Source organism: Mesoplodon densirostris, chromosome X, assembly GCF_025265405.1.
Source record: "Mesoplodon densirostris isolate mMesDen1 chromosome X, mMesDen1 primary haplotype, whole genome shotgun sequence".
Lineage (NCBI taxonomy): Eukaryota > Metazoa > Chordata > Mammalia > Artiodactyla > Ziphiidae > Mesoplodon > Mesoplodon densirostris.
In genome coordinates, this window is record NC_082681.1 from 117,789,286 (window position 1) to 117,799,762 (window position 10,477).

Here is a 10,477-nt window from a genome sequence, read left to right on the forward strand (position 1 = left end):
AAGGCAAGAACATACAATGAAGAAAAGACAGCCTCTTCAGTAAGTGGTGCTGGGAAAACTGGACAGCTACATGTAAAAGAATGAAATCAGAACACTCCGTAACGCCATACACAAAAACTCCAAATGGATTAAAGACCTAAATGTAAGACCAGACACTATAAAACTCTTAGAGGAAAACATAGGAAAACCACTCTGACATAAACAACAGCAAGTTCTTTTTTGACCCACCTCCTAGAGTAATGAAAATAAAAACAAAAATAAACAAATGGGACCTAATGAAACTTCAAAGCTTTTGCACAGCAAAGGAAACCATAAACAAGACCAAAAGACAACGCTCAGAATGGGAGAAAATATTTTCAAATGAAGCAACTGACAAAGGATTAATCTCCAAAATTTACAAGCAGCTCATGCAGCTTAATATCAAAAAAACAACCCAATCCAAAAATGGGGAGAAGACCTAAATAGACATTTCTCCAAAGAAGACATGCAGATTGCCAACAAACACATGAAAGAATGCTCAACATCATTAATCATTAGAGAAATGCAAATCAAAACTACAATGAGATATCATCTCACACCAGTCAGAATGGCCATCATCAAAAAATCTAGAAACAATAAATGCTGGAGAGGGTGTGGAGAAAAGGGAACACTCTTGCACTGCTGGTGGGAATGTGAATTGGTACAGCCACTATGGAGAACAGTATGCAGCTTCCTTAAAAAACTACAAATAGAACTACCATATGACCCAGCAATCCCACTACTGGGCATATACCCTGAGAAAACCATAATTCAAAAAGAGTCATGTACCACAATGTTCATTGCAGCTCTATTTACAGTAGCCAGGACATGGAAGCAACCTAAGTGTCCATCATCGGATGAATGGATAAAGAAGATGTGGCACATAAATACAATGGATTATTACTCAGCCATAAAAAGAAACAAAATTGAATTATTTATAGTGAGGTGGAGGGACCTAGAGACTGTCATACAGAGTGAAGTAAGTCAGAAATAGAGAAACAAATACTGCATGCTAACACATATATATGGAATCTAAAAACAAAAATGGTACTGATGAACCTAGTGGCAGGACAGGAATAAAGATGCTTTATAGAGAATGGACTTGAGGACACTGGCAGGTGGGGGGAAGGGGAAGCTGGGGCACAGTGAGAGTAGCATTGACGCATATACACTAAATAGATAGCTAGTGGGAAGCAGCCGCATAGCACAGGGAGACCAGCTTGGTGCTTTGTGACCACCTAGAGGGGTGGGATAGGGAGGGTGGGAGGGAGGCTCAAGAGGGAGGGGATATGGGGATATATGTATGCATATGGCTGATTCACTTTGCTGTACAACAGAAAGTAACACTGCACTGTGAAGCAATTATACTCCAATAAAGATGTATCAAAAAAAAAAGGAACCATGCCAAGAGGAGGTGTTCACAGATGGTGAACACAGGAGACACAGGACCAAGTGTTCATTCTTCCATTCACCTGACAGCTCTTCAGCACACTCTGATGGCTGGGCAGCCCCTATATATCTGATTAAAAAACATGAACAGGGGCTTACCTGGTGGCGCAGTGGTTGAGAGTCCGGCTGCCGATGCGGGGGACATGGGTTTGTGCCCCGGTCCGGGAAGATCCCACATGCCGCGGAGTGGCTGGGCCCGTGAGCCATGGCCGCTGAACCTGCACGTCCGGAGCCTGTGCTCCGCAGCGGGAAAGGCCACAGCAGTGAGAGGCCTGTGTACCGCAAAAAAAAAAAAAAAAAAAAAAAAAACCAACCAACATGAACAGTAATAATAATTACATATGCTCACAGAGCACTTGCCACGTGCTAGATAGGCACTCTCTTAAGCACTTGATGTGTTTACTTCTTCCACCAACACTATGAGGTAGGTTCTGTAACCCGCTCGTGGGGTTTGGCCACTCAGGAATCTGAAGCACAGAGAGCTTAATAATTTGCTCAGACTCCCCCAGCTAGTAGATGGTGGTGCTGGGATTCACACTACCTGGTTCTGAAGTAAACAGTAAAGCTGGGAATGTATTGATAGCAAGGGAGGCCATACCCAATGTCACAGTGCCACCTAGGAACCCAAAGGGACGTATTCCCACGAGTCTGCAGCCAAGACCCAGTTTCTCCTTTGATGGGATGGGAAGTTGATCAAGTTCAGAAGAGAGAGAAACCAGGCTGCACAGAGGGAAAAAATTCATCTCTGAAAAGGTCCTCCCAGGAAAGAAATATTCTTGAGTGTGGGTTCTAGAACAGCGGTCACAAACTTGGCTCTGTCTCAGAATTGGCTGGAGTGCTTTTAAAAAAATTTGTATTAATTTAATGTTTATTGAAACCATAGTTAATATGAATGAGCACTTCTGGCATAAATAGTCATGGGAACAAACAACTACTCTGGAGGTGTGCAGTTGGACTCATGGCACCCAGTGTATGCTGCACCATAAGCTTGCTAGCATCAGTTCTCGCCCCCCTTGCTGTACTTACTACCATCCTGAGCTTCACCTGGCCCTTCAGTACAGCATTTTGCAGATCTGCCTGTAACCCCGTGAGGTCCCTGAGCTGCCTTGCAGGAAGGGACGGCCCTGGGGAGTTGTGTGAATGTGTTAAGCGGAGTTCAGTTAAGAGACCTACTGCATGCTGGTGTATAGATTGTATGTTATGCATTTTACCACTTATTGCTGTACACGGAAGCTTTTGCAAGAACTTTTCTCACTGTTGTAAGAAATGTTGCAGTAAATATCCTAAAACTAAAACATTTAATCCTTAAACTATTTCCTTTGGAAAATTGTTGATAAGTGATCTGTAGGTCAAAATCATATGCACACATTCAAGGCTTTGAATAGTTCACGTAACCCTCCAGAGCAGCTGTACACATGCACTTAACTCATTAGCAATTTCCCTGAACTTGGCTGAATTTTATCCTTTACTTTTTTAAAAATTTATTTAATTTATTTTTGGCTCTGTTGGGTGTTTGTTGTTGCACGCAGGCTTTTTCTGGTTGTGGTGAGCAGAGGCTAATCTTGGTTGCGATGCGCAGGCTTCTCATCGCAGTGGCTTCTTGTTGCAGAGCACAGCTGGGCTCTAGGTGCGTGGGCTTCAGTAGTTGTGGCACGTGGGCTCAGTAGTTGTGGCACGTGGGCTCAGTAGTTGTGGCACACAGGCTTCATTAGTTGTGGCACACGGGCTCAGTAGTTGTGGCTCACGGGCTCAGTAGTTGTGGCTCGCAGGCTCTAGAGTGCAGGCTCAGTAGTTGTGGCACATGGGCTTGGTTGCTCTGTGGCATGTGGGATCTTCCTGGACCAGGGCTTGGACCCGTGTCCCCTGCATTGGCAGGCGAATTCTTAACCACTGCACCACCAAGCAAGCCCTTATCCTTTACTTTTAAAAACATCTTTGCCATTTCAGTAGGTGAAAAATGACATTCATTAATTGCCTTTCTTTGAATTCTATTGAGACTGAGCTCTTAAAAAATTGCTTATTGTCTTTTTAGTTAAATTACTTGTTCAAGTAATTTTGAATATCAGATTTTTAAATCAAAATATGTTTTCTACCAGTAAAAATTTTTTTTTTTTTTTTTTTTTTTGCTGTACGCGGGCCTCTCACTGCTGTGGCCTCTCCCGTTGCGGAGCACAGGCTCCGGACACACAGGCTCCGCGGCCATGGCTCGCGGGCCCAGCCGCTCCGCAGCATGTGGGATCCTCCGGGATCGGGGCACGAACCCGTGTCCCCTGCATCGGCAGGCGGACTCTCAACCACTGCGCCACCAGGGAGGCCCCTCTACCAGTAAAAATTTTTATAAGAGCTAGAGATTTTTATTTTTAATACAGGACTTTAAGAAGATGAGATGAAGGAAACTCCAAGGGATATACAGTAGGTTGTCTATGTTTAGTGTTTTGTCCCTCTTCTTTAAGGAATAGTGGGCTTTTAACCAGTACCAGCACTGCTACTTGTCTAGCACAGAACTTCCTAATGTGGGTTGGACATAGTTTTTTTTTTTTTTTTTTTTTTTTTTCTTTTTGCGGTATGCGGGCCTCTCACTGTTGTGGCCTCTCCCGTTGCGGAGCACAGGCTCCGGATGCGCAGGCCCAGCGGCCATGGCTCACGGGCCCAGCCGCTCCGCGGCATATGGGATCCTCCCAGACCGGGGCACGAACCCGTATCCCCTGCATCGGCAGGCGGACTCTTAACCACTGCGCCACCAGGGAGGCCCTGGACATAGTTTTGTACTGAATAAGTCCATGCTGAGATACCCCATTTTACATCAGGCATTTATTACCAAGTTCTTAGTTTTTGCTTAGGTAGTTCTTCACTGGGCAGTCTTCGAGGATGGTGTCTTTATTTTTAGTTTCCTTAGAAGCGTTCACTTCACGCTAGTATGCTCTGCACTGTGTTCTGTGTGCCCATGTGGTGCTGTGGCTCCATTTCTCGTGGTAACCCGAGTATTCTACGTATCTGTGTGTTCCCTTTGCTACCGGCATTCTCTATACCGTCTGCTCTTTCTCCTCTCTTTGAATAGAGCCAGTAGCTTGAGTCCTGGAAAACTGAAGTTTGCCCTCCACCCCCGCCCCAGGGAGTTCAACATTTTATTTTTCTTTTCAATGAATTTGGGCAGAGAAAAAGGCCTTTCATCTTTCAAAAGACACATTTGATTCTGTGGGGTGGCTGGGCTCGTCTGGGAGGTTCTTCTGCTCTGTGTGGCATTGGCTGGGGTCACTCAGGCAGCTGTGCTCACCTGGGAGCTCATCAGGGGCTAGACCATCTGGCACATCAGCTGGGGAGGCTGGAACGGATGGGGGCCAGCCAGGACTCTCTTAAGAGGCTAGTTGGACTTCTTAAATGGTGGCACGTGGGCTCCATGAGCAAACAGCCAGATTCCCAGCTCCTAACTACGTCATCCTCCTGTTTCTCAAAGCCATTTTTGTGCAGAGTGATCAATGGTGTCATGAAAGTTCACAAAGATGAGCACTGGGGAGAGGCGACCGGTTGGATGATTGAGAGGTCGCTGGTAAGAAAGAACAGTTTCAAAAAGCAGTGGTGTCTAGGGCTGGATGGCAAGGGGCTGAGTAATTCCAAGCATCCAACTCTCTTTCCTGGGTGAAGTCCTTGGACACTGGTGAGATGTTCTTTCATAAACATTTTATATGTTTATATTATAAACAACTTAGTACAATATATGATTTTATAAAATGTCTTAAACATTTTATTGACAAGTAACATTAGAAGATACTGCATCGGATACCTCTCCTCTGGTATTTTATAATACGTATTAGCTTACAAAAGACTGAAAAGTAGGGCCATTAGAACACCTGTTTAACATTTTACATCAGCTTTTGTGAAACTTATTTGATCATGGACTTTGTTGTTGTTGTTAATACCTATGAATAAATGGAACACACTAGGAGTTTTAATAACTTTTACAGAGCCGGGATTATACTCTGTATTCTGTTATCTAAGGGGTAAATCGTTATGCCCTCTTTTGCTATGAAGAATCAAGTATTAGTATTATGTTTCTTTTTTTTTTTTTTTAATTTATTAATTTATTTATTTTTGCTGTGTTGGGTCTTCGTTTCTGTGCGAGGGCTTTCTCCAGTTGTGGCAAGCAGGGGCCACTCTTCACTGCTGTTCACGAGCCTCTCACTATCGCGGCCTTGCTTGTTGCGGAGCACAGGCTCTGTAGTTGTGCCTCATGGGCCTAGCTGCTCCGCAGCATGTGGGATCCTCCCAGACCAGGGCTCGAACCCGTGTCCCCTGCATTAGCAGGCAGACTCCCAACCACTGCGCCACCAGGGAAGCCCCAGTATTATGTTTCTTAAAAACAAATTTAGGGCAGCATTTTAGATCTGACTGACTTTCCTGCTTTCCAGGGTTGGCAGTCTTGCTTTTTAACAGGAGTGTAATTTCTTGCTGTCACTGCTGATGTTTTATAAAATGTTAACTTGTAACAATGCGTTTAACTTTACAACAAATTCTGAATAGTAATTTTTTAGCATTATGCTCCTTTATAGATTAGAAGAGGGAGGCGAAGGGAAGTGCATCAGGAAGATGGTGAAGGTTAGTTGATAAGATATTTGCCTCCATTTTGATACAGAGAATATAAGTTTGTGTTATTCTGTTTCTGTGTAAGAGCCTCAAGCTCAAATTCAGTGCTTTATGCTTTAATATGAAAACATTTGGAAGTAATTACAGATTCTTTATTTGGTTATATAGAACCCCATGGCAACTTGCATGTTAGTGCAGTGTAGGAAAAAATCAGTCACAGTATGTAATCATCATAAAATAAGAATTTTTATATATGGCTAACACATATTGGATTCTTAGCACTGTGCTAATGACATCAAAATGTATTTTCTAATTTAATCCTTAGAATCAGCCTTTGAGGTCAATACCATTATTACCCACTTTTTCAGATGAGGAAAGTGAGACTTAGAGAGGGAAAGTAACTTCCCACAGCCCACCTTGTAACTGTATATAGGTGGGTTAGGTGGGGTAGGCCTAGACTAGGTCTAGAATCTTGGCCCTTTGCCACATTTCATACATATTTTCTCAACTAGTGTGATAAAGGGTTAACTTGTGAGATATATACACACACACACACACACACATGCACACACATACACAGACACATACATGAGGATACAATCTGGTCTCAACCATAAGAGACAAGGATGACTGAAATATTTTGGGCATTTGTTTTAATTTGCTCTTAGAGAAAAACTTTTGCTGCAGTTGTGATTGACTCTCTAAATTGACTTGTGAATGTTTTCTGTCCCTCTCTGGGCAACAAATAATGAACTACTTTAAAATAGATAACAAGAAAGAGGAATTAAAAATAGGGATTTGGCAAGTTCAAAAACGGATTTAAGGACCCCTGACCAGTCACGTTGCTTCTAGTAAAACTGTTGTATCGTGGGATTATTTTGATCTAAGGGGATCAATCTGAGGTGGATTTGGGGTCCTTTGGTCCAGCGAGTGGGTTTCGGGCAGGCAGTGTGACGTGGGAGGAGTGCTGCTGGCCCGAATGTTGGCTCTTAGGCACCTCTGAGGCCTCACCTGTGTCTGCAGCCAGCTAGTTCAGGGCATAGGGTGGCGGATTCATCTCTTTGGGTTCTGTTTCCTTCTCCATAAAAGGAGAGGCAGCTTTCTCATTCCAGAGTTTCCTGATTTAGGCCTACTTCCCTTCACTTGCTTTGCTGTTTGGTTAGAGAAATATTTTAATGACTATATTGCACATAATTTAAAAAATCAAGTTCCAGTTAAGATGTGTATGCTAAAAAAAAAAGGAGCTTCAGAATAAAACAGGACCTTCTCAAAACCATTCAGTAAGCCAGAGGCATTGATAAAGTAATACCTCAGAGAAAGGATTGTAGTAACAAAAGAAAGGGTAGGATATTTTTGTTTTTTTGTCACAGAAATTGTGTACCTTTAATAGAGGGAATAGTATGGCTAAAACAAATGAACAGTACCATAATGGAAGGAAAATTACATGACAGGGTATTGATATGCCAGGCATTTACTGTATCCTGATTTTATTTATACACACACACACATATATAAATTTAAATTTATATTTTATATGTATGTATTTGTTAAAAAAAAGTGACCCATTGGTAGGTCATGAAATTTAGTGGATTGTGGCCAACATTACAAAAATAAAAGAATGCATCACCCATAGTAATGGTAAGTATTGAGTGAAACTTGTTATGCATGTGCATGGTGCACATGCACATTTATGGGTGTGCTAGGTCACAGTGTAAAATATACATCTAAATGGGTCATGGTCATTAATGGAAGGGGTTCTCTCAGTACACATTAACATGCTTCTTTGCGTTGTACTTAGTTTTGATTGGTCTGAATTTAAAAGTTTTTTTTCCATTTTTTTCTCTAAATTAGATGGGTTTAAAAACAAAAATCGTTCGAGTTAGTTGATGCTCTTTTAGTTTATCCTGACAGGGTGCCTCAGGACAAGGGGATTTCGGTGTGCTGGGAGCCATCTCACTGGGTTTGGGTTACAGTGCAACATAACTCCCTTTGATAGAAAACTTGCAAATCCTTTTTCTGATGTCCTGGCTGAGCTGCACAAATGGCCAGAGCTTGAAGTTAACAAACCCCCAGGCCTGCAGATTCAATTCTTACCTTCTATCCTTGGCCACACACTGGACCCCTGAATCTAGCCAATCAACTCCATAGTATGTGCCATCTCCCAGTAGATGATCACGAGAGAGGAAGACCAGTCAACGCTTTGTCTCTTGAGGCTGGGTCACAAGTACTGCCTTTTAATTTTTTTTATTTTAAATTTATTTTAGTTCTGGCTGCATTGGGTCTTCATTGCTGTGTGCGGGCTTTCTCTAGTTGTGGAGAGCGGGGGGACTACTTTTTGTTGCCGTGCGTGGGCTTCTCACTGCAGTGGCTTCTCTTGTTGTGGAGCACGGGCTCAGTAGTTGTGGCATGTGGGCTCAGAAGTTGTGGCTCATGGGCTCTAGAGCACAGGCTCAGTAGTTGTGGCGCAAAGGCTTAGTTGCTCCAGAGCATGTGGGATCTTCCCGGACCAGGGCTCGAACCCATGTCCCCTGCATTGGCAGGCGGATTCTTAACCACTGTGCCACCAGGGAAGCCCCAAGCACTGCCTTTTTGTATAAGGACAGTACACTGGCAGGGGATACAGCCTTCAGTGGACGAATAGCAAATGGGCTTATTCCTCCCCTCCTGTGACACGTTCCATCATTCCTATATTTCCTTGTCGTTGCTCATGCTGGCCTTGGAGCCAACACAGGTGTCAGCATTTTTAGCATTTATTCACTGTATTGCTCTTTTTACATGCTGACTTTGGGAAACTGGGGGCTTCTTGAGGGAACGGATTGTGTCGTATCTTTTTACCTGTATTGCATAGCAAAGTACATTGCATGTGTGCAGGTCATTAATAACTTCCATATGAACGAATGTATGATTTAGGTGAATTTGGGTGTTTGACTTTTTTGTTAATTTAAAAAATTTAAGCTTAAGGCTCAGGAAGGTGGATCTTTAAAAATTTTTTTTTAGGATTTTACTTGTGTACAACATTATGCCCAAATTGTGTTATTACGTTAATAATGGAATTGCTAAAAGTTGCTTTGCTGTCTAAGACTAAATACACAGTAGCTATATTTTATTTCCTTTTAAAAGCTAAGTAAAAAATTTAATGATTTTATAGATGTGTGTATGTATATGTATGTATATGTGTATGTATATGCATGTATACACACAAACATATTAATATTTATACACCCCCCTGCACACACTGGCATGGAGACCTTTATGGACCTATTTACCTGAAATACACATTTCTTCACATTCATATGTTAAGAATTCTACTCAAAGATAGTTCAGTGATATAACATCAGAATTCATGGGTAACAAAATACAAGGATGCATTCCATGGTATCGTATGGGGGGGTTAGGGTATAAAAATATCATTAATAAAATAGTGGTTAATGTATTTAAGAACAAAATATAAAACCTGGAAGTCTACTGACATAGAAAGTCTAGGGTGTAGGATTAGATGTGCCCTTGGATATAGAAGAAATGATGGGAGTGGGGAATGATTCCTTGCATGAGATTCTGGGGACTAAGAAATCCCCGAAAGAGCAGTCCACTACGATCATTGTAAAGGTCAGAACACTGGCTAGGCTTAATTGGGGAATATTCAACAGAAGGTCAGAAATTTGAGGGAGAAGCAGGGAATCACAGATGTTATTCATATATATGTAAGTGCACTGAAAAGACATTGCCTAGTGTGTTTTCATAGACTTCGGGCCACCTCTTGACCTATTATTTTGGATAAGCTTCTACTGTCATGGCATGGTCTGTCCTCCTGTTGCACAGGTAGCTACTAAACTATACTGGTCTCCTTTCCATAATCTGTTGGCAACTGTCCCTAGAGAAGGGTTTCTCAACCTCACTACTATTGACAACTTGGACCAGATAATTGTGTTGTATGTCCTGTGCATTGTAGGGTGTCTAGCAGCATCCTTGACATGTACCCACTAGATGCCAGTAGCATTCCCATAGTTGACAATCAAAAACATCGCCAGACATTACTATGTCCCTTGGGAATATTGTGCCCAGTTGAGAACCACTGCTGTAGATTATGGTAGGTTAGCATGTTTGGGAGTTGCCTCTTGTAGCTCATCCTGGTCAGGCCTGGGCCCATCCTCTCCAGCAGAGCAGGGGACTGTGCTTTTGGAACATTCTTTCTAGCCTTCTGTAAATGGCCACATGAGATCATCTTTAGGGTATACTTTGGGGCCTGTGGACTTTCAGAAGTCAGCTGTTTGAAGGGATAAAAGGCACTGAGGAGTGCATTTATAGGCTATTGACATTACCCAGTTAATATGAAAAGTGGTGAATCAGGATGTATTTTCACTTATTTGTAGGTACCTGGAAATTATACTATTAGGACCTGCTTGTAATCAAATACTAAGCTCTTTGAGGG